We start from the raw sequence: 25,875 nt of genomic DNA, 5'->3' as shown, positions 1-25,875 counted from the left end.
CCTGAAGGATTTGATATTGCTGTATAAATCAGGGAGAAGCTGATTTTCTCCTTGCAATCTCAAATTCAGTTCGTTCATATGATTTGTCAAATCTACATAGAAGGCTAACTTCCACATCCATTCACTATTTTCTAAATCGGCAAAAGGGCACTGCTTCTCATTTGAAAAAATTTCCATCTCTGCTCGAAATTCAAAAAAGCGCTTAAGGACTTATCCGCAACTAAGCCAGCGTACGGCAGTATGATATGGTAAATCATTTTCTCCAATCTATTGAATAAACTCGCGGAATTGTCGGTGATTCAGCCCAGTGGATCTGATGAAGTTAACAACTGATATGACTGGTTTTAGAACTTCAGACATATCCAAACATTTTCCGCACAAGGACTGTTGATGAATGATACAATGTAAGACTAATGGTTTTAAACCACCATCATTTTCTACAGCCTTTGACACAAGCGCAACCACTCCTTTATTTTTACCATACATATTTTTGCCTCCATCAGTTGTTATAGATTTCAAATTTCTCCATCGAAGGTTCTTTTTATTAATGACATTTTCAACTCCCTTAAAAATATCTGCCCCAGTTGTCGTGCCGTGAATACTATCAATATCAAAAAGTTCTTCATACACTTCAGAGCTTTTATCTACTCCGCGAATAAAAATCAATACCTGAGCAGTATCTGACACATCCGTTGACTCATCCAATGCCAGAGAAAACCACTCATGATATCCATTTTTGTCGGACAGTTGAGATGATATATTTTCTGCGATGTCTTGCACCCTCCGAGCCACGGTGTTTGCTGACAAACTGACACTTTTAAATAAATTTACCTTTTCGGGGCATATTTCTTCGGCTACTGCAATCAAGCATTCTTTTATCATTTCTCCATCGGTGAATCGTTTGCCACGTTTTCCGATTGCAAGAGCCACACGAAAGCTGGCGCGAGTTGTAGACTCTTGTTCAGTATTCGCTTTGTTAAACAAAGATTGCTGCGATTTGAGTCCGCGTTTCAAAGCTTCAAATTTTTCCTTCCGCAAACTTCCTGTATACTTGGAGTAACTTTGAAGATGTTTCGATTCATAGTGTCGTTTAATGTTATAGTCTTTGAGAACAGCTATGGTTTCATTACAAATTAAACATAGCGCCTTATTACTGGACTCAATCACAAAATACTGAAAGTTCCATTTTTCTTGGAACGTTCTGCATTCACTGTCGATTTTTCGCTTCTTTTCCATACTAACAAATCACACATAAAAACAATAAGTCAAATCAAAATACATTTATTGACGGGTGTTACTTTATTTCACAATAGACAGTTTCGCTTCCTTCGCTTTTCCTACGCAGACTAACTCGCAGTTGCGCCGCTAGCCTTTTTATATCCAATTATTACTGCCATATCGGGGTGATCGGAATACACTAGCTAGAACCAGAACTTTCTCGAACCAACGCGGTAATTCCAAATATTCAATTACGCCTATTGCCACCTAGCGGGTAGCTGAAAAAGATAGTACATAGTACCACTACTCGGTACTAGATGTCGTTAAGTGTCACAATACACAATAATAATTGAAATGCAAAGAAAGCGTAAGTTTTCTTAGGTCACGCACTTTGCGACTATCCTAGTCTAGAAATATAGTTAAGGGCAGGAATTGGGCCTTGGAACAAACTGAAAAAATCATTATGGCCCGAAGGCTTCAAAGGTTGGAGACCCCTGGTCTAGATCTCGAACGTTCTTGTTCAACACGAGATCGATATCAGTGGGTGCAGAACCATTAAATGGGTAATAGGTTGGTGTTCTATGATGATGTTGTTTTTCAGGGAATAACTGTACTCAAACTCCTTTCCTTATTTTCCGTAGGGTTTCCATTTGAACAGAAATAATACTTTTCTATCGGTTTCACTGAAAGTATTGATTTTCTGATTGATTCGGCCGTTACTTGATGAAGATCCATAGTAATTTCACAAACTACACTTAAACGATTTGATCTCCACTAACTTTATTGAAAATAATCATAACATGTTTCGCTAAAACATTAGCTTTTTCAAATGATTAATCATTTGAAAAAGCTAATGTTTTAGCGAAACATGTTATGATTATTTTCAATAAAGTTAGTGGAGATCAAATCGTTTAAGTGTAGTTTGTGAAAATGAAAGTATTGAATTCATATCATCCCAGCTTTATTACTTTGGATTTGTATTGCGGAATATATCGCTGCCCTATTGGACTGGTATCACCTACTTCTCGAAGAATATATCGGTATAAAAATCCGCTTAAACTGCCACTTGCTATTCATGTAAACATCACAACTGAATTTCGAGGAATGGAATCGCTGGATTTTTAGCATAAAGTCTAGTGGGAGTACTTTTATCGCGATGTCCGTCAATTTATATGCAGAACGCAAACATTTATCATACCGTCATGCTAAATTTGTGTACTCTTCAAGGACGGAGAAATGTCCCTTCCATTATTCTTCTCTGGAAAATAATATGTTGCCGATTTTCAATTCGTATTGAAGAAGAAAGATACGACATATTTATTATTCTACTGTACTAAGGAAAAACCCAAACCAACATATCAATAGCAGAAAAGCTTTTCTGTGTGTATTGCTTGATCTCACTGAGGCCTTTGATCCTGTTACATACCAAAGTTACAGCAGCAATCAAACACAAATTGTTAGTATGAATCATTTCACAGGCCACGAAAAAAAAGTGGATTGTGGTGTTCCACAGGGCACATTTCTCGGACCACTTCTATTTTCATTGTATATAAATGGTTTTTTAAATTTAAGTAGCAGCGGAAATATACTGAACTTTGTATATGACACTGTGATCATTTAGTCTGTGCAAACCTGGAATGAATTAGTTATCATGACTTGATACGATGTTTCAACTTAAATGAGTTGGTTCAGGCATATACAGCTCACCGTGTTTGTTAAAAAAGCATTTCGTATGCCTTTTGCAAGTTATGTGGCCTCTTTGTCAGTAGTCCGTACATTATCAATAGATAATCAAAAAACATTGTATAACAAAAAACTTGTGGAGCATATACAATCTCAAGGTGTACCTATTGACACCTATTTGAGATGGAATGGGTATGCTGAAGACTTGGCTTAAGCTTTGAGATACATGTTATTCAAATGTTTGCTCACCCAAAATCATATATTTGGCGTTGGTAGGTACAAACCATCTTGAGCTGGGGTGGAGTAGGTTAGACATTTTAGAGGGTAAAATACTTAAAATAATACGCTGTGAAAAAATAACGCGAATGTTCATTCTTCTCACAAAATGTTCATTTATCCATCAACTTCTATATTGTCTCTTTGAAACTAGTCCCCCTCAAATGTAATACACTTTTACCTTTTATCTCCTCAATCGTCGCGAAGCGCTGTTCTTCCGTAGGTCTATTCGAGATTCGAAACAGAAAAAAGTCGCAGGGAATCGAATCTGGTGAATACGATGGCTGAGGCATGATTACGGTAATGTTTTTGGCAAAAAAATACGAACAAGCAATGACTAGTGAGCATTATCGTATTGCAAATGGCGCATAACCTCAAGATGATACTCCTTATTGACCGTACCGGACATATCGCAAGAACTTCTGATGCACTACGCCACGGTAATTGAAGAAACCAGTGAGCCAAACCTTGACATTCGATCAAAGTTAATGTGGTTTTTTTTGTCTTGGCTCTCCTGGGTTCTTCCATTGGGACGATTGGACTTTGGTGCATTCTTCATAATATATTCAATCATGTTAGGCTTGGGCACTAAGAGAGATAGGGAAGAAGGGAGCAAATGGGAATCTGGTTCAGCAAAAAGAAACATAACATTTTTTGTTTCTTATCGCAGTGTCAATGACTTTGACTTGGGTTTTAATATGGCGATCTAGACATGATATTTTTTTGTTGCTTTTGAAATGTTTTCGTCTCATTTTCAATTGATTTGTTTCAAAAAAGTACATAGATAAACATTTTGGTAAGTGTTTCTTAATGAATGAAAAATTGTTACATTTCAGTGTTTTTTTTTTTATTTTATAAACCCTTCTTTTTGCGCCATCAGAAGTTCTGCTTACATCAAATTTAGTTCTTGCGCCGCCACTGGCTTTCGCAAATATCCATGCATGATATCCAATACGTTCCATTGACATTGACATCTGCTCTTTCGATCAACTTTACTTTGCTGTAATCCAAAATTATTTGGTGGACTTCTTCGGTTTTCGTCGGTAACACCCTCCTTGGGGCGTTCACTGCGTGCCTCGTTCTTGATGCTAATTTCAACTTGGTTAAACTCAGCACACCACTTCTCAACGGATGATTTTTCTTGTGCAAAGTCCGAATAATATTTATCAAGCTGAGTCTTGGCTTCCACAGTATTTCTTTCGCCGAAAAGAAATGGTTTTCCTTTTAAATCCATTCTCTTCAAACTAATAAAAGTTGCTCCACTCAAAATACTCTAATCAACAAACTAATACTCTGACAGCTATGAAAGTTGTACACGTATCTTTTGAAAGTTATAGTTTTCTAAAAATAATATGGATTCAATACTAGTTGCGCCATCTGTGCGCTACCCTACGAACTCTTCAGTCCACCAAATACAGAGTGGTCCAACGAAAAGTATGCATCTTGCTCTTCTCCTTTTTTTGTAACTCAACGCAAAAATGCTCGGACAGGTCAATTTTGCTTTTGAGGGGGACACATTTTAGATGTATTGTTCTACCTGTGCCTTCAACCCCCTAGCGAGGGTGAGTAACAACCCTAAAATTTTAAATGGAAAGTTGGGTCGAGTGATATATCATTTGAAAGGGCACAAAATTATCTTTCCAATGATACCTAATTTGTTGTATGTCACTCAAACATGTAGGTATTATGAAGAGAAACAACTACAACCCAGTACTTTGAAATGTGTAATTGACTTAGTAGAATCCTACTTCAGCAAGTGCTGAAAATGTGACCCATTTGCTTCCATACAATAATACAGATTTTCTTCAAATCTATTCCTGAAATTCTGTAGCATATCAGGTGTTATACTTCTGCACTCTGCTGTAATTCGTTGGCGAAGATCTTCTATGGACTCGGGCTGCGTAGCAAAACATTTATTTTTCAAGTGTCCCCAAAGGAAAAAGTCTAAAGGCGATCAATCAGGTGACCTGGCAGGCCAATCGATGGGGCCTCTCCTTCCAATCCACCGTCCAGGAAACCGGTCATCTAAAAACTCTCTTACTGGACCAGCATAGTGAGGAGGTGCTCCATCTTTAATATCCGTATTATGGACGAACGGGAGACACCTGAGGCTGCAGCAAGCTGACGGGTACTTTGAGTATGATCCAATTCAACATGTCCCAAAACGACTTCCACTGCTTCATTTCTGATCGGTTTCCGTGGCCATTAAAAACAGATCCGGTATCGACAAACTTTTGGACTAACTTGGCAACGTACGAATCATTCACATTTTTCCCGGGATGACTGTTATTAAAGAGGCGAGCAGTGAGTCTAGCACAACTATTATGTTGATAATAAAGTTTAACAATTTCAACTCGTTCAGGAATGGGATAAACCATTTTTACAGTAAAGTTGAAATAATTTCAAAAGCAACCGAACTGAATCAATGAACGTTTGCCTAAATTATTTTTGTACACTTATCTGCTGTTGTTATTTGAACCAAAAAACGCACAAGAGAAATTGAGGAATGTAGTAGTGATAAAAATGCCGTTTTTTCCGCATTTTCATTAACACCAAAAATATCAAGTAAATGTTCTTGCATTTTTTTCAACTATTCAAGTAAATACAACAAATTAGGTATCATTGGAAAGAGAATATTGTGCCCTTTCAAATGATATATCACTTGACCCCACTTTCCATTTAAAATTTTAGGGTTGTTACTCACCCTCGCTAGGGGGTTGAAGGCAAAGGTAGAAAAATACAATTAAAATGTGTCCCCCTCAAAAGCAAAATTGATCTGTCCGAGCATTTTTGCGTTAAGTTACAAAAAAAGAAGAAAAGCAACGAAAAGAATGCATTCGTTGGACCACTCGATATAATATGCCCATATAAAACTAATGACACGAATTCAAGCATCCTATTGGTCTGTTATTCTTTGGAATCAACAAATTCTCGCTTTTGGTGATGAAAATGGTCTGCCTCTCAACAAACCAATCCGGACTCGGCCGTTCTCCCTCCAACCAATATGCAGATTGCGGTGGGTTTTCAGTAGTTTTTCCACCTGAAAGTATTTAGCCCATCTGGGTTTAGAACAGCAAAGTTTCCACAAGGGTTCCTCGAACATCATACGAGGTTATCTGGTTGCGCAATTCGTTGAGCTCAGGCTATCAAAAATCTCTACGAAAAGTTAGAACAACTCAAGATCTGGAATATCTAGGTTGATCAATTTATTAATATCCTTCCAGAAGTTTGCTTTCGATCAGCGGTCGGCGGATAATGTTGGAATACGCATTTGAGCTTCTTGTGATACTTCTTGTTACTTCACTATTGACCATTTAGCAGCTATGACGACTTTGCTGCACAATGGACAGAAGCACACTTTTAACGCAAAGAGTGATGGCAGGTTGTAGTATGGCAACTATTGAATGCTCAGCATTTGAAAAGGCGCCAATTCAATCACAACTTCAGTCTTATGTATATGCCAATCATATTTTCGAATCGAAGAGGAAGACTTGCACCTTCCTGGTTGGAAAAGTGCTTGGGTTTCATTTCACGCAGTGGTGTTAACTTTCCAGATGCCACTCTCTTCCGTGAAAGCATTATAAACTTCCGCTGCCGTTGATTATATTTTCTATTCACCTCAATTGAAAGGTCATCAGGTACCACATCCTAAACACAGATTGATACACCCCACAACACCACCAATTCAATTCTCACGGTAATAGTCTCTTGAAACCGAATAGTAATTTCCATCTTCATCACCAGCGCAGTTTTACGTCTTTTCAATTTTCTCATCCAAGGTCTGACATTAATTTTCCCTCCTGAAGTTTATTTTCGGCAAGGGCTGAGCCCTCTTCGGGTTCGAGTAAAATTATTAAGGAAGACGCTTTTGTGATATCGAATCACGATTCTATTTCCTAGAGCCAAACAGAAGAAGTTGCGAAAGATTTGACACTACGCAATTATATTTCGATAAAGGTGCATCATGAATGAATGGTGTGTAGGATTAGATAGAAAAAACATTAACATTTTTTTTATTTCGGGATACAGTGCATATCTTTAATGTCAAGTAAAAAAATTGAAATTTGGGATAATGAAATTGATGCATGGATATTTTATTTTGAAGTGAAATTAACGAATGAAACTTTTAACATAGCGACTAGGCGCCATCTGGGAAAAAAATTCTTGTGACACATCATTCAATTTTTTTCAGTTGACATGTTCAAAAAATAAAAGGTAGGGACATTAAAGAAATGCTCTGTATAAACCAAAGAACGAATATAAACATTTCATTGCCTGTAACCTGCAAAATGTCTCCGCATTGCAGCGACCTAACACATATTTTCACTGAAACAGAACAGAACTGAAAAATAAATTTTTAATGGCACAAAATGAATGAGTTTTCTTTGAGCGTTAATTAATTTAACTGGCGCGGAATTCGAAAGAGAAAAACTTTACTCTCCTTCATTTCCAGGCCTTCTAAATTCAATTCGGCGATGAAAGTCATCTCCGTCAATGGCAGAATTCACAAGTGTCAAAAAACTGCTTACACTCCTGTGAAAAATAAAACTGGCCTTGGGATACAATCTATTGATTTATTGATTTATTCAATGAGCAAGATCACCACTATTTACTCAATCCTCATGATGACACTGATAAAAATGATGATAAGGGCAATATTGTTCTATTCTGGATTATTAAATTTGTTGTGCTTTCATATCTTCTAGAAATATTGCCCGATAAATAAAGGTATCGAGAGCACTTTTTTACGTGGAATTCAGTGTTGTGAAAAACTTAATTTTCCAAATAAGATATCAATAGTTATTGATGGAAAACTATTTTTCAATGAGACACCCTGTATACTCCTGCATATTCCAATAGAGCTTAATATTACCTTTCCAAAAATGGTTCATCTTTGAAATACAGAGCTTTTAGGTTTTTTTTCATGTAGACTTTGAAACGCACACTTTGATCAAGTAGCCTTTGGACGATGCAGCGAACAGAATGCAAATATTTACTAGTAGCTGTCAAATTTTGATTCAAGTTGTAAAGACGCTCTTCAATTAGTGGTTTTTGTTCGAATTTCAAGAACATTCGTAATGAAGTAAAAGAATTATGAAAAATGGGATACGATAGTCTGTTTTATATAAACCGGGAAAAATGCAGAAGCAGCAAGCAATTTGTACAACGAAAGGTATCTAGAGAGAAGACAACCTTTTACAGACATTTTCAATCTAATTGATGGTGGTTAATTTGAAAATAAAAGACCAAAATTGTATGAATCAAATAGGGATAAGGAGTTGGATGAAATAGTCGTTTTAGGAGCTGTTGAAAATAATCCGAAAACGTCAACGCGTTCATTTATAATGGAACTCTCACATCTCAGAGGTATTTAAAAATTTCAAGGCAAGTTTTTGAACCACTTGTTGATGAATTTCCACTAATGGAGCTCAGAAAAATATATTTTCAACAAGACGGGGCTTCGCCTCACAACACTGCAATTGTCTCCAATTGTTTGGCTGCAAATTTCGGTAATAATTGAATAGCCAAGACAAGGACCCAACCATTGGCCGGCTAGTTCACTGAAACTAACGCCTATAGACTTTTACCTCTGGAGAAAGTTGAAAAATCTTATTTTTAAATTGCCGACCAGTTCTAGATACCAATTGTAAGCGGCAGTGATGCTTCTCTCACTCCTATCGAAGTAATTAATTCAGCAAAAAATGTTTAGAAAAGGTGTCGCCTGTGTGTAGGAGAAACAGGTAGATATTTCAAACACCTTCTCTGAAGAAATATATTCCGTTGAATTAATCAACTTACTTCGGACCTATTATGTCTAGAGATAATAATAATCGCTTTTATTATTTTCAAATAAATGTATACAAAAAAAGAACAAAAAATACCAATAACTATCTTAGATATTATTGAAAATAAAGAGCGAAGTTTATTTTTGTTGAGTCAATATACTCTTCCACTCAACCCAAAAATAGAGATGTTTTCTAATTTGATTCAACATTTCAGTTACTCATTGTGAATGATTGCTCATTGGAAATTTTCTATTCCAAAATTGAATTGTAGAAAAAGAAGAAAAAAAGAAAATTAACTATTATTTTAACTTGGAATTGTGTTCTTTGCTGTTCTTCACCATTGACTATTGCCATACACCCCGCATATGATTTGCGATGACTCCAATAGATATTTTCACGTACCTAACACTCAAAACACGACAGTTCGGAAAGTAAATGAAACTTAAAAATTCAACTGGATCAACAGAGTTTATCTTCCATCAAAATCTAAATACTTCATTGTCTATCTCGTCTTGTGTTTGTAGATCTCTCAGTTCACTTTGCAGTAAATGTTCAAGAGATAGCAAAAACGTATGTGACTTCCTTGAACTTCAATTAGCGTTTCCTTATATGTCTGATAATCAGTCTGTTCAAAGCTTATTGTTAAATCATCTGAAAATGGAATTTTTAACAGTTGCTGATCGACTGTATTGCCAAACATGCGCTAAACTAACTGACTGTTATAAGGAAACAAGTATAGCTGAGGCACCGGTCAATCTAATAATAACACTGATGATCTTCAAACATGACTCAACCTCTGACGGAAGCACCAAACTCTTATGAAGGTTCGAAATAGATGAACACTTCAATCTACCAGACCACTATCATAATCTTCTGGCAATAAATCTGGTCAAAGACAAAAGGGTCTGGTTTAAGTTGGACGATAGTCGTGCCAATGAATATTCTGGCAATATCTTGAATTTATTGGAGCCTCTGAAGACATCCTACCCTACATTTTGTTTTATAAGAGGAGAGGACATTGGTAGATCAAAATCTTCAGATGATGTGGTGCTGCAGGTTTTTGCAGGTTTTCCTGCAGCTGATAAAGCAAATGCGCCACAGGAATCAATCAAGTCGCCCCGGAGCGCCAATTAATTTTTTGTTGTTTCATAATTTCATTATTTGTATTACTTTAAGTTTCTATAATTGAAAACAACTGGGTACCTACAGTTCCACTTCCCTTCATAGTTATTTTATGTGAAATTTCAGTAATGAAGTATTCATTTCTGATAATTCATTTCTGCGAAAGGTGAGTCTTAAAGTAATCTTTGAATTTTTCAGTACTGTGGCTTTTGAGTTCTCAAGGAATTGAGTTGTAAAGGCTATATATTTAGTAACTAAACGAGTGTCTGAAAATTTCTCTTCCAAAAGAAGGATCACTCAATAATCCTTCATTTCTAATATTTATATCAGTACGATAATTGATTCTACAATGAAAATACCCTGGTTTTTCTTTGACAATAACGCTGACCTAGATAAGCAAAATGTAGCTTTCTCCTGTTCTCCATATTCTGACATCTAATTTTCCCTAGATTATGCGAAATTATTTGCCGTTTCCGTACTACAAAAATCAGACATAGACATGAATTCTGAATTTTCTTAATTTTGTTTTTGTATTGTACAGTTAAATTAGTTCCAAACAGAGCATCCCCGTAATTAAATAATGACAAAACTAGTATTTCACAGAGTATATATTTTATGTTTATCGGTTAAAGATGTCGGTTTCCATAAATCAACTTGATGCTTGAGCAGGCTGTATCCACATTTTGATATGCTTTTCAAACCTCAAGCCAGAGTCCATTACCATGCACGCCTAGATTTTTTGTTTCAAGTAACGCTAGGTTTGTCTATGACATTTACCTCAAATAGCATAACTTCAGATTTTGTTGCATTGAGAAGCAGGCAGTGATCAGTGGCATAACGGATAATTTTTTTTAAATCCTCATTTATAGTTGCACATGCATTTTCTAGTTCATGAGACTTGAAACTATAGTATAGCTGAGTATCGTTAGCGTAGAGATGGATGCACATTACAGTTTTGGATTTTGGTGAAAATATGGAGAATAATAATGGACTAAGTATGGATCCTCGTAGCACGCCAGATCTCAGAGAAATATAATCCAAGCAGACACCATTCATAGAATAGAAATAGAAATAGTTTTATTCATCACTAAAATTTCCACACATACACAATTACAAGATTAAATACATGGAAAAACTTATTGAACCAGTCAGAAAAGTAAAACGCTAAAAACTAAACACAAATGTTTGATCTCGAATAAATTTTTAAAAAAAGACAACATGTATAAAAGAAACTGTGTCATTTATCTAAGCACTGAAAGCAAGAAATTCATCCATACTGTAGAAGCAGTTAGAAGCAAAGCATATAGTTCACTCCTCATTACAGTTCTACTTTTATTGATTCCTATAAAAGTTGTTATTTTATTGAAGCATTCAATACCCAAGTATTTTGGGAAATTCTGACTCACACTAGCGAGAGTAGGGGTAGCATAAAGTATCTTCACCCCGAGTAGCGTAATTATGTATATCAGAGTTTTATGGATAAGGTTGTGTATTATCATAGATGAATAACACGGCAATGGCAAGATGCTAAAATTTTTAAATAATAGTTTACAAGAGTCCAGTGGACGAGACTTGTCCTCACAGCGAATGACTTTTCTCTGAACCTCAAAAATGCGGCCAGTATATGCAGAGTTACCTCAGAAGATCAATCCATGATGTAGCCTTGATTGTACCAGTCCATGATACATGAGGTTTATAACTTCTGTAGAGACAGTGTCTCGCAGATTCCGAATTGCGTAGTTTGCACTGCCAACCTTCACACATAAACTGTCGATATGTGCCTCCAATGTTAGCTTTTGACCAAGGAGTATTCCTAAAAATCTAGCTACCCGACAGTATTCCAAAGTTTCACCACACATATTGATGCTGTTCTTCAGATCTGGATTTGAGGTACCGTTTTCTGGTGAGAAATTGATGACGTTGGTTTTCTTTATATTGCACAAAAGGTCATTGTCGCCACAGTATTTACTGAATTCATCACATGCATGATTACCCAAGTTTACCAGATGAGATACCTGCTGTTTTCGATGTTTGATTTAATTTTCTATTAATTCATAAGCATTGTTGGAAAAGCCCATGTATTTCAACATGTCAACCAGTAAATCACAGTAAATGGTGTCGAAAGCTCGATTGCAGAAGCTCAATCATCGCAAGGTCCCCATAACATCGGGGGCAAACCGCACTGAGACCAATCTTTTTCTAAGCGCGCTGTCAAACTGCATTCAGATTTTCTTGCAGTTCCCATGCGCTTAAAATAGCATCAAGTCCAACAAAAGCTGCGACTATCCTATTTTGTTACCCCATATTTGCGGAATAAAAGTGCTTTATTCCTGTGAGCGTAAATAAATCCCACACTTCGATACTGAGAAAAACCTATTTTTAGACTTCCTACTCAAGAAGTATATGCAAACAACATTCAATGGGAAAACACTTTCCCCGTCTGAGATTGGAAACGGCTATTTTTATTCGGAAATTGAACGCTGGAAGTTGAACTGAGCTGTTTTAGAACAGCGCATCCAAATTAATCGATATTCACATGCAGACGTTTAAACCTGACCCCTGTTATCTAATATTGCCATTAGCTGTCAGTGGAACATAGTTATGATTAACTGGACAATGTAATATAATGCATGAGCATAATTGGATCTGGGACTAATGATGAAATTTTATTAATCAGCATGCATGTTCAATTGTCGCAGAAGGAATTGAACACACAGAAATTCCGAGATAAAACTAATTTCTGATGACTTCAGTTATCAGGCAATTCACGTTGACAGAATGAATGACGTGTTTGTTGATACTCTGCTAGAAATGCCTGGCTGCGCCTCAGCTATTGGAACCACACCCACAAAAGGGTGGGTATATATATTGAAAGAGGGTGATGTGGAGAACAGAGTGGTAGGGTTCCTAGAGAAAAACATAAAACTTAATATTTCAAACTAACCTTACCTAAGCCGCGATTGATGGACGCGGAATCATCTGTAACAGTGGTCGCCAACCTGTCGATCGCGAGCTACCGGTAGCTCGCGGAGGCAATTCTGGTAGCTCTCACAACGAGTTTAATTTAAAAAATACAAACTGCAAAAATCAGAGGAGCTTCCGAAAATTCCACAAAAAAAATCTAATTGTCATAATATTAAACATGAACAGCAGCAACGTTGCGGTGAGCGATCTGCCGCTGACGCCATCAAGCTAGAATCGGCTAGAACTGACCAGCCGGACCAGCGCGTTAGTGTTCGAGAACGATCTGCATTGCTTTGAACGGGATAAATACGCACGGCGCGGCGACATTGCGCTTAGTTTAAAACTGAACGCGTAACCAACGTCCAGCGGTTGGGTTAGTAGAGAACAACAAAAATAATATTATGGCAAGCAGTTGTAAGAAGGTAAAGACATACCACTTTCATTCGGAATGGGAAGAACAATACTTTTTTACAGAAGTTAAAGATAAAAATGTGTGTTTGTTGTGTAATACTTCGGTCTCCGTTGCTAAAAAAGGAAATATTGAGAGACATCATAAAACTGTACATTCTAATTTTGAAAAATCATGCCCACTACATTCTGCCGCCGGAAAGGAGAAACTGAAACAGTTAAAAAAGCAGTTAATTGGACAACAATCAATATTTTCAAGAACAGTCGACAAAAATAAGGCTGCAACTGAAGCATCGTACCGTGTGTCCCAGATAATTGCACAAAAAAAGAAACCTTATGGAGACGGGGAAATGATAAAACAGGCGTTTTTAGAAGCTGCTGATTCGTTATTTGCCAACTTTAGAAATAAAGACGAGATAGTTTCAGCTATAAAATCTATGCAACTTTCGGCTAATACAGTGATGAGACGTGTAGAAGTAATGAGCAATGATATTTTTTCACAGTTAAGAACTGACTTAGATAACTGTGTTTATTTTTCACTTCAACTGGATGAATCAACAGATGTCGTTGACACTGCCCAGATGGCCGTGTTCGTCAGGATGGTTTTTAGTGATTTTACGATTAAAGAAGATCTTTGGAAGTTCATTCCACTGAAAGGACACACTACTGGACATGAGTTGTTTTCTCATTTGAAAAATATTATTTCTTGCGTAAAAATTTCAATATCGAAAATGGTAGGCTTGACAACCGATAGCGCTCCAGCTATGGGGAGTTGTGTTAAGGGTCTGGTGGCGTTATGTCGTAAAGATGAAACTTTTCCGCAATTTATCTGTTTCCACTGCATTATCCATCAGCAAGCATTATGTGGAAATTTACTGAAACTAAACAACGTTATGAAACTGGTGGTAAAAATTGTGAACAAGATTAGAGCTCAAGCGTTACAAAGAAAATTATTCAGAACCTTGGCCGATGAAGTTGACTGTCAATACGGGGACCTACTCCTTCACTCTGAAGTCCGATGGTTAAGTAGAGGACGGGTGCTGAAACGTTTTAATGATGTCCTATTTGGCATAGTTCAATTTTTCAAACAACGCGATGAACCGACTCCGGAACTAGAAAATTCAATCTGGCTTAGAGATTTTGGTTTTCTCGTGGACATTACAGAGAAATTAAACGAACTTAATTTGCAGCTTCAGGGGAGAGACAAAGAACTAGCGGAAATGATTTCTGATATAAAAGCATTTATCAAAAAGCTGGAGTTTTGGGAACAAAACCTAATTAACAGCGATGCCAAGCATTTTCCTATTCTTTCAGATAAAATATCTTAAAATCCATTAGAACCCTATGACAACAAATTTCATGTAGAAATAATTTCTACCCTGAAGAATAACTTCAAAAATCGTTTTAAGGATTTCAATGAAATGGCTTTAGTAGCGCAGTTTGTTGTTCCACCCTTTATGGAAATTGATATCCAACAGTTTGCAACTTGTGTTATGCAGAACTTTGGCGAAGACATCGCTGCAACAGAAATGGAAGTCATTGAGTTTCAAAATGATTTAGCCTCAAAATCGTTAGTCTCAAGTACTGAAGTATCTGGCCTATTGTGAGTAAAGACAAATATTCAGTTCTATGCCGTGTTGCCTTGAAAGTGAAAGCATTATTCAGTTCAACCTATTTGTGTGAATCTTCTTTTTCCAATATGAAGTTTATTAAGAACAAATATCGCAATCGACTTACAGATTAATATTTGGATAATTGTATTCGAATGGCTGCATCAAATTATACTGCAAACATTAAAAAAATTATCGATAAGTCTGAGTGTCAGCCTTCTCATTGAACGTGCTTTTTTATTTTTCAATGTTTATGTTCATGATAGTGCGTTAATTTTTTGTTGTTATTATTAACTATTTTCAAATCATACGTGACATGCCGTTGTGGCTGGATAAAAGTTTGTGTTTATTTTTCAAACACCTTCGTTTGATAGGTAGGAATGTAGCTATGAACAAGTACGTACTAGTAATATTAGTTATTTTGTTATTAGTTTATTATTAGTAACTATGTATTATGTATTACCAGTTAAATAGTAAAATAAATACATATAATGATAAATTAACTGTTCATTTACGTTGCGTTACGTGGCTTCCGTGTGGGTAGCTCGCTGTTTATTCCAAAATTAACAAAGTAGCTCAACACATTGAAGAGGTTGGCGACCACTGATCTATAAGCTATGCGTCTGGCAACTTTTTTCTTCCTTATTTCCCACTTTGCCGTCTGTTTACCTCTTTTGTTACCTCTGTTGTTGTCCCCATTTTTGTCTCAGCTGTGCGTGGCCATCTCCAGAAAATTCTTCGCCAAAATCGCTTGCCCAGTCTTTAGGCAACAAAAAATTTCTTCCTTTTTGATTTGGATCACACAGTCAAAGTGTGGCTCTGGTGTATCTGATAATCAATATGCAGTATTTGCAGAGATCGTTTACAGCTTCGCCTGTTCTTTAGGTATATTCCTCTTATTATTCTTTTTTGAACTATGGAATTTTTTTCGAAATTTCGATTGCTACCCCAAAAAATAATTCCGTATCGAGCAACCGATTCGAAGTTAGCCGTGTATAATGTTTTATAGCCTCGTTGTGCAGATATTTTGATGTAACTCTAATTCTGTACGATATTCCACTTACTTTGTTTGCTAGGTTATCGATATGAGAAGTCCAATTCATGTTCTCGTCTATGTGGATTCCTAAAAATTTGGTGTTGTGGGACAGTTCAAAAGAAGAGTTTTGAAGGTCGACCCTAATTGGATAATCAATGTTGTCTTGGTTTGTTCTAAACAAAATCATATGTGTTTTCGATTCATTTAGTACAAGTTTATTTTTATTTAACCAGTCTTTGGTTTTGTTTAATAGATCTGTACTATTTACCATCATCTCTGGGAAGGTTTCACCACCTGATAACAGACTTTGGGAAGTTTAATTTCTTGAGGGGGTTGAAAGACGATGCATAATCATCGCTAAGGAATGACGTCAACGGCGATCCAGATTTGATTAAAACGGTCATAATTGCTGACGAATCATGGGTGTATGGTTATCACATCGGAACCAAAGTCCAATTGTCCCAAACGAAGAGCTCAGGAGAGCCAAAACCAAGAAACACGTCAACTTCTTGCTCTGCTTACGAGGAGCAATACGAAGATTACGTCCGGTATTGTGGAAAAACAATTCATGGCTTTCAGATCACGATAGTTCACCTCCTCACTCGTAATTTCTTAGCCGAGAGCAACACCGAATCATGCCTCAGCCACAGCATTCACCAGATTTTATCCTCTGTGACTTTTTCCTGTTTCCATGATTGAAGAGACCCATGAAAGGATGCCATTTTGCAACAATTGAAGATATGAAAATCGAAGCGCTATGAGAGCTCAAGGCGATACCGAATGTGCATGTCAGAACTACTTAGAAGATTGGAAAAAACGCTGGCACAATTGTATGGTATTTGAGGGGGGGCTACTTTGAAGGGGACGAAATAGAAAATGATCAATAAGTAAATACTCATTGCTGTAGATCATGGCCTGAAAAAAAAAGCCGGACGCCGCTGGTAGCCATTAATCAATTGTGACGTTGCCTATACCGCGCCCAGCCCGGCCGACGTTTCGCGGTTGTTCAATGTTCGCACTGGTTCGATGGAATTCCGACGAATATTCCACCGGCTTCCATGGATTCCTAAGGAATTTTCCACCGGTTTCGGGAAAGTTCGGTTGCCGCATATAAACGCTATCCACGAGCGTGTCGAGATAGTCAAATGGAAGTGACAGTGAGTTACGCAGATCGATCCAATAAGGCGATAGACAGTTGAGTAATAGTTGACGTTTCAGTTGAAGTATTTTGTTGAATTAAAACTGGAATGAAGTTGACTTTGATTATTGTTCAGTGTGGTCAATTATTGGTAAACCCACGGGGAAAACGCAACATTATTTTTTGAACAGACTTGGTATTTGTTTACAGGACGATAATACCTCATCCAGTTTGGCGAATCTCCCATTTTAGAAATAAACACACTCATCATTTATTATCCTTAACATTCTCCATACCGCCATTTTCATTTTCATGACAGATGCAAAATCTCTCACATCCCAGATGGGAAAGTTAATGTGCCGAATAGGTAGAACGGTTTAATAATATTGGAAACTCCGAAAAACTATAAAACAAACTACTGACTAGAAACTTTTCGAAACGAATAACGGAGGCAAATCTGCGAATGGAAAAACGAAGTTCTTGTCATGGATGAAAGATTAATGTTCTGAACATAATTCACGCTTTCCGAGCAGAGAATTCCAACATGTTTGCAGAAATGTACGCTGATTACTTATCAGTCTATCAGTTCCGCGAGATTCCGAGTATTAGGTTGTTTAGAAAGTTCTGCCCAGTTTAACGTCATATGTTTTTGTAGCTTCATATCTCAATAAATATTAATTCTACTGTTTCGTGGTATATATTGATAGATAGAGATCAATACATTGATTCGTTTTTATACTTATTGATGCTTATTACACTGTGATGTCGTTTCCGGCCAAGTTTCCTCTACGAATTCAAATTGAACCAAAGCGCTACCAACACAGCCCGAATGATAGTGTTAATGATTCTATTGTTCGACGTTGATGTGCAAAATTTCGTTCCAGAAATTTTAGCCCCAAAGGGGTCAACCTACAGGAATCCAGAACGAGGATTTGCGGACCCTGATGTAGACAGACCCTGGTGCTTGGGATGGAAGAACTAAGCGTCAGCTACCATGCGTTTTTGATGGTTCAAAACGTATTATAAAAGCCAAAAACTCAAAAAGTGGGCCTGTTCTTCTTCGAAACTAATTGATATAGTTCATTGTATAATTTTCACTATGAAGGGTTTCACAAAAACTGCGACACGTATTCCGCTATACGATAGCTTCCTCAGGCGTAAACTGAGGAAGCTATTGTATAGCAAAACACGTGTCGTAGTTTTTGTTAAACCCTTTTTAGTAGTATAGTATTGTTTTGCATCATGTTATCAAATAAAAGTGACCCATTTGGTTAACTGGCTGAAAATAGTATTCATGCACTATCTACGTTGTTGAACACAGAGAAACCAAGAAAAGAGTCATCGTGTAGATATGACAACTTTGAACTATTGACCTAAAAGTAGTCTAGGTCTTTGGAAACGTTCTGTCCTTGAATGAATACCAGAGATTTTACATTAAGTATTCATCTCGTTCCGGAAATAGATTCGTTTTCTCACTTCAGTTCATTTGCGCGGAAAGTGTTGTTTCATTGAAATTCACATCAGATACGCGATGTTTTCCACTACAACTGGAATCGTGAATAGAAAACTGGAGGTACTTGCACTGAAGAGAATTTAAATAAATGTTATACAGGCTGTTATTCCCTTCGAGCACTGTTTACGTCGATGGACTCAAGGATAAAGATGAAAGACTTTTTGGAATGATTATTTTTCATGTGTACCTTGGATATTTGTTTCTATAGATATTGTGTCGGGGAATTTGTGTAAAATCTGTTTTTTCTGTCAACCAGTTATCGCCTCTTTGCAAAAGACAAACCCCAGAAGTCGTGCAAGCTACGCATTAATAAGATCTTAAACTTTAACATGCGATTCCTAGCAATTATAACCATTAAATGTTTTCATTAACACTTCTGGAAATTCCCAGCTTCCATCACTTTCCACAACTAACGTCATAACATAACGTCAGAAGATCACTAAATTTATATGGTTTCTGTAACGACCACCAAGCTATACACAACACATGGCACTATTCCATTCACTTGCAAACACCATTGACTTTCTGCAAATCAATCATCCCAGTGCCGAAATTTCCATATTCGGTGACTTCAATGTCAAAAATATCGAATGGCTCATATTTTCGAGTGTTAACAACGAAAAGCACTCCCTTCCACTCAATGGACCAACTACACACAGCTGCAATTCTGTGTCTGATATGAAAATCATACCCGAAGCTTCACCCCCTGCGGTTAGCAACTACCCCCTTATTTTTTTCAGTGGCATGGGGGGTCGAGTGATACCTACATCATTTGAAAGGTCTTTTGTCGCTCTATTACCTCTGTAATTTTTTTCGGAATTGGTTCATTCGTTATTGAGATATTAAATGTTGAACGTTTTATTTAAGAAAAAATAGAAAATTTGCTGTCGTTCATTTTAATGAGGAAATCAACAACGAATAATATCGGCCGGAAACAAAGTCAACGAATTAATTATACGATGGAATCGGCCGATACTTGATAAAAATCCATGACTAACGTATTCTAAAATCACTTTATTGTGTGATTTTCACTAAACAGTTTTACAAAAACGCCATACAATAACTAACTCTACACATTCAATGCTATATATATACCTCATTCTACAATTTGAAGTACCTGAATTTCAAGTACCTGATTTTTTACCTAAGTTTGTAATGAATTAAATTACCTGTGCTTATGTTCCATTTTCCACATTTGAAAACATACTTATGATATATGCACGGTTTGGAACCTTTGGTGTAGTAATGAATATTACTGGAGTTTTTTCCCAACACCTCGACACGTGTTTCGATCACCAAGTAATCATCTTCAAAGAGGAAGATTAAACTAGAAACTAACGCGAAGCTAACGCTATTTATGCTATATAGATATCCCATCCAGGTAAACCATCTAGGTGTACTACCCATACAGGTATACCAACCTAAATTATTTCACAATTTTGCCTCATCTATTATTTCACAATATATGTTTAACTGTTCGTGGGACAACCAAGTCATCTCTTCCTCTTGTATCGTATTTGTGTATTTGATCGTTATATGTAATAAACTCATTGAAGTAATATGGTGCTTTTCCAGTAAGTATTTTGAATATGAATATCATAGAAAAATATTGTAATCTATCTTTTACTGTCATCCAATTCAGAATATTAATCATTGATAATATAGGAGTATATTTATGGCATTTTAATAACAAGCGCATCCCTCTGTTTTGTAATGTTTGTAGAGTAGAGATAGAATTACCTTCTAGTAATGATATCAAAGTAGCACAGTAATCAAAGTGTGGTAGGATTATTGTTTTATAAACAGTCAAATTAGATTGGAATGTAATTGTCTACTAATTCTAGTAAAGGAAAACAATTCTTTAGAAATTTCATCACACATATACTGGAAGTGTTTTTTTAAGTTCAAAGTGTTATCAACGATGACGCCTAGGTATTTGAATTCTTTCACAATTTCTATAGTTTCGCCGTAGATCTCAATATTAATGGAGTTGATATCAATAAAGTTATATTTATATTGTGTTGTCAATAGCATAGCTTTCGTTTTAGTGTTATTCAGTTCGAGTTTGTTTATGTTGAAGAACTTCCCCACGTTCTCAAGAGTCAAATTAATTTTGCGTACAGCATTATGAATATCAGAGTCGCTTGCTGCAATGAGAGTATCATCTGCAAAGAGGTTGAGGAATTCACAGCCACTAATAAAATGTATGTCATTCGAATAAAGTATGAATAAAACAGGGCCAAGTACACTCCCTTGGGGGACCCCGGTGTCAATTGCTTTTTGGCTTGATAGGACGTTGTTTATTTTAGTACACTGAGATCTATTGAGTAAATAACTTCTGAACCATAGCAACACCCTACCAGTTATTACATAGTAGGGGAGACCGGGGCAAGATGAAGTTCGGGGCAGCACAGGAAGTAAGCTTGTGTGCGTGAATAGTAATCGTGTTCGGAGCGGCGACGCGTCATTTGCACGAACTTCACTCTCCGCTAGTGTGTCCAACCAGAGCGAACAGGTTAGAACTCGTTTTTGCGTTGCAGAGAGAAAAAAGTGATATTGCAAGTGTTTTTACGCGATATTTGATTCGAAAACTGATGTACAGACATGTAAGTACCTGTTTTAATGTATTATTTCAATCCCGAGCTTATTATAGTAGTCCAAAACATTAAATTCAAACCAGATTTTTTCGCCGGTAAAGTTTGAGGTTAGAATTGCGTCATCTTTTTTACCTACGTGTGGATCGGGACAAGATGATCGGGGCATAATGGGATACTATAATCAAGACTGATAATCAAGTAACTGAAAAAGGTAAAAAACAAATAAAGAAACCTGTAAAAAAGACTTCAAAGAAGATTAAAAAGACAACTGACAAGGAAAACCTGCAGAAAAAGCGTCAAACCAAAAGGTGCAAAAAAGAAACTGAATCGGAAGATAGTTCATCCCAAGAAGAGGATGATGACTGTGCTTACATCTATTGTGGGTACTTATACTCAGATTCAACCGAAGGCTGGGTCATCTGCGGCGTGTGCCACGGTTGGGCGCATAATTCATGTGCCGGAGTCTATGAGGAAGATGAAGAGGCACACATTTATGAACGCTGTCTACCCGATTGAAAAGCGTACTCGTTTTGCCCCACAGCGTTTCCCATCTTACCCCAGTTACGGGGCGAAACGGGAAATTTGCCGAGTTTATTTTTTCATTATTTGCCAATAAAAGTTCTGTGATTTTGCATGCTGCAACGTTTAATTATAAGAGAGAAATGTATAATGGTTAGCTCTTTTGTTAAAGAATGTTATTAAAGAGTTCAATTTTCCTTGTATAACGAGTTTTGTCTTAGCTATCTCATCTTGCCCCAGTCTCCCCTACTCTAATTGTGATAGCAAAATAGATATATCTAAAGTTTCGAACGCTCTTTTGAAATCCAAAAATACTGCTACTACATATTTATTGTCATCAATTGACAGTTTCCATTTAGACAAGGTGAGTTGAAGAGCAGTTGCACATGAGTGTTGCGATCTAAAACCTGATTGATACTCCATCAAAAGGTTGTTGTCTTCGATATATGTGCATATTTAGTTATAAGCAGCTAACTCTAATACTTTTTCTAAAGGAGGCAGAGTGTTTATGGGACGAAAGTTAAAGGCTTCATTTGTGTTGTAAACTTTAGGCACAGGAACAACTATACTAATTTTGAGTTGATCTGGAAAGTGCCCATTTATCAAAGAAGTATTGACAAAATCAAGAAATACGTGACCTATAGTCCGTTCATAATTTGTTGATAGCTCACTGCAAGTTTGACCCTCATTAGAGAACTGAAATACAGAGAGGACAGCTAATATGATATAATAACAAAAACCAAACTAAAACTGGCAGTTTAAGATGTTTTCGACTAACCCACCTTGTATCTGAAGAAATACAATACAGCTATAAAACTTTTAATCCGATTATGTAGGTATTTTGAGTGGAAATGAGTGACCAGTGTCGTAGAGTATATGATTAAAACATTAGTTACTTTAAATAAATGAATATATTAATATTCTTAAACTGTAGGTACTGTAAACTGTATTTTTATTTTAAAAAAATTTCTTTATTTTATTCAAAAATAATAAGTTACTTGCAATTTGTAAAAGATACATTTATTCAATTAATACCTATTTTTAAATGATATAAACTACGATTACTTACAAAACTATTCAAATTCAAAATAAACAGGATCATCTTCGGAATCCGAGTCGTCTTGCAGGTTAATAATTAGCGGTTGTGTCTCTACAGTCGCATCAATTATATTGTCAAGATCCCACATTTTTTGTTCTTCTTCTATTGCATGTCTTACTGCATCTCGCCAATTTTGTTCTGTAATATGTTGTAAAGACTCATATAACAATTCACGTACAGCTTGTATTTTATATGACGTATTTTTTCTAGCCACATAGCTTTTCATTTGTGCCCAAATGAGTTCAATTGGATTTAATTCGCAGTGGTAGGGTGGAAGTCTAAGGACTGTGATGTTTCGTCTTTCCGCCATTTTGTCAACTACGTATTTCTTGAACTTAGATTTGTGTTGCCGGGCAATTTTTAAAAGTTCTGCTTTAACCATTCCATCTTCGTAAGGCAGGGACTTATTCCGCAGCCAGTCAATGATATCCTGTTTCTTCCACGCAGTCGTTGGAAGTCTTTCAACTAGTCGTGAATGATAAGGTGCATTATCTAATACTATAATTGAGTTTGGTGGTATATGTTCAATCATCTGCTAAAAATACTCTTCGAAAACATCAGCTGTCATCTCCTCGTGATAGTCTTTTGTGCTTTCGGATTCAAATTCCAACAAACCATGCTTAGCAAATCCTTTTTCACTGCCAATGTGAGAAACTATTAATCTACTGCCTTTACCAGAGGGTGGGGAAATACCAGTAGACCAACCTTCCATAAAGGCTTGCCTGGAGCTTGATATATTTTTATCTGTCCAAATTTTTGTGAGAGTATGACCTGCGTTTACCCACGTTTCGTCCTGATAGTAAATTGGCCTTCCTTCAGCCCGAAATTTTCGTAAAGATCTTAGATACTTTCTTCTCCAACATATTATCTCTTCCCGGTCAATCAAAAGTGATTTTCGGTCTGATTTCTCCCACCGGAAATTTAATTCTTTTAAAACTTGCCACAATTTGGTTCGTCCGACATGAGGCAAATCCGGGTCGTCTCTAACTTCTTGTAAAATTTTGTTTAAGTTGGGTATTTCTTTTTTGTAAAAAAATTCGTGAATTTTCCTTCGAATACCATTTTTGGCAAATTCATCAATTTCAATAGGTTTTCTCCCCCTCTTTAAGTATTCGTTTGTATTTGGGTTAGCTATACCTTTTTTTTTTCTTTCTGATAGGAACCTATATATTGTTGACTCCCCTACGCCCGTCATGTTGGCACAACTCTTGATTATGTTCTGAACAGTGTTTGTGGGATTCTGAGAAACCAGAGCATCGTGAACGTTCAAAACAATAGTCTTCTCTCTTGGTGAATAGACAGACTTACTGACTGTACGCAACAGTACCGGTGTAAAACTTGATGATGTTGATGACGAAGCCATCGCAAGCAATCAAACAAAACAAGCAGGAACGAAAGGTACGTATATGTTTGTAGGAATATGAAAAAAAGTTACTCACGCACTGCACAAAATTCGCAAAATAAATATTAGAGACGTTAATTACTGCCGTAGACGCCGAAACACCAACGAGCCGTAAATTAAATGCGATTAAAAAATGTACTAAACCAAAAATTATTTTCGTTCGTAACAACTTCACCCTTTCGAAGCAAGTTTCTAATATAAACTGAAGCTTTATATTTAATGAATAAACACCTCAGGAACCTCCGCCTATGATTTTACGAGTTTTACGACCGTTTTATGACTTGGGCCCTCATTTTGTGCTATCGATAAATTATGAACGGACTATAGTACCGGGAAGATACTCTTGAGAACCTTGTTATTCATTATATTAGTGTTACACTTGTTATCCAAACATGAAATAATTGACTTCAATTCCTTCAATGACAAACGTTTGAAATCGGACAAATTGCATCCAATCACTTCAAAATTTTCACATGATCACATGTACAGAAGCCGGAATTGTTGCTTCAATATCAAGAACACTTTCATTAAAAAAAATATTAAAGCTTTCTGCTTTATTTTGGTCTAACATCACTCTCTGTTAACTAACTCGGTGAAAGTCGTTTTATACTGTAATATCTCTAACAATGTACTCGATTACTGTAAATATCCATTTCGTATTGTGTTGAATAAATTGAAATTGAAAAGAAAAAACACATCTCAATTCCTTATCAAATAATTCATGTGGAAATCCGATCTCAAATGTGAGTCTAACTCATCAATGTTCATATAAAAGTAATTGCTTGGAAAGTAGTTCCTGTAATTCAATGTTTATATAAAAGTAGCTGTTTCGAGAAAGCTTTTTCTTCCAGTTTGTGTCTGAAAGTTACTCCTTTGCATGATCTGGAAGATTCCCAATTTTTTGTAAGCAGATCTCTCCTAAAATAATACCTCTTTCAACTCAAATCGACGAACTTCTGCAAAGATTTCAACTCAACATTGTCATACCCACACTTATGCTCACCCTGTCCATGCATGGAATAATGAAAAAGAACTCACCGTTTAAAAATGAGCTGCAACTAGAAGACGATTCAACCCGACGAGCGTATTAGCTCTATTGAAGAACATGAGCCGACAAAGGAACGTCTACGATCGGACCAACAGGTTGGCGACGTATCTTTGACTGTTCCCGGAGCCGTCGGAAGCGGGCTCCGGGACTCGCGTCGGCGCCGCGACGCCCGATCAACATGTGCGACGGGCCGAAATCGTTGAACCAATTCATTCTAAGTGAAGTGAACGATCTCATGCTGGGTGTCTCGAACCAATGGTATAGTTCAAGTAAACGATATAGTGCACCTTACGATTCAGCAGTTCCCCTAAAAAAATAGTTAGCAGTTTGAGTAGATCGTTATTTTTCCAGGAACCCGTTACCAAAGATGATTGCCGAAGTAAAAGACGTTCTCAAGAAATGCGACAACATGCTTACCCCTCAACAGAAACTGAAGTTACAAGTTTCCAACCCAAC

The 25,875-nt window shown here is 36.6% G+C and overlaps 1 protein-coding gene across 2 annotated transcripts in view; it reads right to left on the bottom strand.

Annotated features, from left to right (window-relative positions):
* The window catches only part of LOC111514514 (ras-related protein Rap-2b), a 135,605-nt gene extending 110,003 nt beyond the window's left edge, over window positions 1-25,602 (bottom strand). Inside the window, exon 1 of one of the 2 annotated variants that reach the window (XM_023170753.2) lies at window positions 25,410-25,602. The gene's annotated coding sequence lies outside the window, so the exon portion shown is untranslated. The remainder of the gene's footprint in view (window positions 1-25,409) is intronic. The other variant, XM_023170754.2, reaches the window with a different exon arrangement.
* Between the last annotated feature and the right edge of the window lie 273 nt (window positions 25,603-25,875).

Source organism: Leptinotarsa decemlineata, unplaced genomic scaffold (assembly GCF_025532065.1).
Source record: "Leptinotarsa decemlineata unplaced genomic scaffold, Ldec_3_MD MMD2_tig00026328_RagTag_RagTag, whole genome shotgun sequence".
Classification (NCBI taxonomy): Eukaryota; Metazoa; Arthropoda; class Insecta; order Coleoptera; family Chrysomelidae; genus Leptinotarsa; species Leptinotarsa decemlineata.
This window is presented reverse-complemented; position numbering and strand designations above follow the sequence as displayed.